Raw genomic sequence first — 2,023 nt, 5'->3', positions numbered from 1 at the left:
TCTTTTTCTTTTCTCCCTGCTCTGCGCGTGCTCGCGGAAGGTGGGTTGGGTGGCGCCGCCGCCGAGCCCCCTCTCATGACGGACTGCTGGCAGCCTCATCCATGTTGTAGGTGACCTCCTACCTTGCGTGTGGGACGTGCGGGCACAGCCAGGGCACACAGCCCCTTGCCAAGGCTTGCGCGCCGGCTTACGTCCGAAATATTTAGCGCGCGCTCGTAAAGCACGGCAGGAGACACTTTTCCGAAAAGGGGCGCTGCGCTCATGTTTCGCCCATGCCTTCTCTGCGCGCTACACCGCTCACAAAAAACTCTGACATCCGCCTGGGTTTATTAACCCGTGTTAAAATCATTTGAAATATTTGTATACCTTTGCTGGCGAACCGCGATCCAATCAACGGGGATCGACTCTGAATCGTCATTAACATTTGACATTCGTAGCGGTCAGTAAAGGTCGTGAATCTGTACCTGAATATGGATGCAGCTGATTGCTCTGCTCAAAGCAATCACCCGCTCGTCCTGAGAGGATTGGGTCCAGGCCAGGCGGCTGCGGAGCGGCGGGGGACGAGGGGGAGGGGGAGCTGCACTCTGTAGGCGCCGCTGCTCAGGATATAGCGCAAGTTCATAGGGCAGGCCGGGGGGTGGGGACCCCACTCTTCCCGTCCTCCACCACCGGGCCCTCCTACTCTGCTACCAACCGGAAACGGTTTGTCTTTGGCGCGGAATTTGCATGAATAATTTGAAATCTTGCTCTGTCCTGCCAAGAAATGCAAATCCCCGGTGCCGGCTCGACGCGGCGGGAGCCCGACATTCACACCCCGCCCCGCCCAGGTGGCGCGCGCGCGCATCGTCCCTCCACGGCTACACCGAGTCGAGTCTTGTCCGGGGCCTACCCCGAGCTCCGCCGACAAGAAATTAAAACGGAGAAATTAAAGAGACGCCCTTTCTGCAAATGAATTCACGGCCTTAGCGTCGATACGAAGCAGCTCCCAAACTCTAAAAGATTCGAGCGCAGCTCTCCCGCGCTTGCTTTGTTCTTTTACCAGGGACGCCAAAAATGTTCCGGGTTTACTTTTTATTTGAAAATTTTGCTGAACAGTATATTTAATATTTTGTGATGTAAACTTAAAAGTGTTGCGGGGCGACGCTAAGAGCGCCCTGCTTGTTGTTGAGTGGCATGGCATCGGAAGCGTCGCTTGGCGCGCCGCCGCCGCCGTCGCCGCTCCCGCCTTATTGTTCTGGACTGGCCTTTGATGAGGCCCCGCCCGACCCGTTGGCTCGGGCGCCGCCTTCTTCATTTCCAGACGGAATGAGAGAGAGAGAGAAAGAGAGACGACCGACCAAAACCGAATTACGACTGCTGCAATTGGAAAAGGAGAAACGAAAAATAACAATAAATAATTTTCTCCCGCGGCACAACTCGCCCTGCTCGCTGCCGCTCGCCCGGGGAAATATCAAGAAACAATAATGAAATGAGATCAGGGAAACACCAAAAGTCGCAATGTCGGGTTGGACTGGTCGGGTTCTTCCTGCCCCCCGCTGCCGCCCACGCCGCCCACGCCGTCCCCAGCGTGGGGTGCAAGTTCGCCGTTCACATGCACTCTAAATGGGGAGGGACAATTTTTGTACCTTAGTTAGATGTGTCTTTGAGCACATCTTCATCAGATACAAATTTGTCTGTACAGAGGTACAAAGTGTACCTAGGCTAGGTACAAATGCTATATTTTGTATGTGACTTGGATGCAAATTTGCATTTGGTTTAGATGTGCTCAAAGACACATCCAGCCTACGTACAAAAATTGTCCCTCGCCAGTTAGTGTGTGAAACTCCTATTTTTCGGTCCCACGCGTAACGCGGTCGGCGTGGCGTCGGGCTGATTTCACCCCTCCGGCGAACCGACTCTTGCAGGAGGAATCCGCCTGGATTTCGTCCCTCTGCGCTCTCTCGTAGTATGCTTCCCTTTTCCCGCCGTTCCGCGCACGCCCTCACGGTTCGTTTGACTCGGAGCGGCGCGGGGTGCGGGTGGG

This window comes from Frankliniella occidentalis, unplaced genomic scaffold (genome assembly GCF_000697945.3).
Source record: "Frankliniella occidentalis isolate FOCC.00 unplaced genomic scaffold, Focc_3.1 Scaffold82, whole genome shotgun sequence".
NCBI lineage: Eukaryota > Metazoa > Arthropoda > Insecta > Thysanoptera > Thripidae > Frankliniella > Frankliniella occidentalis.
Note: the sequence above shows the minus strand (reverse complement) of the source record.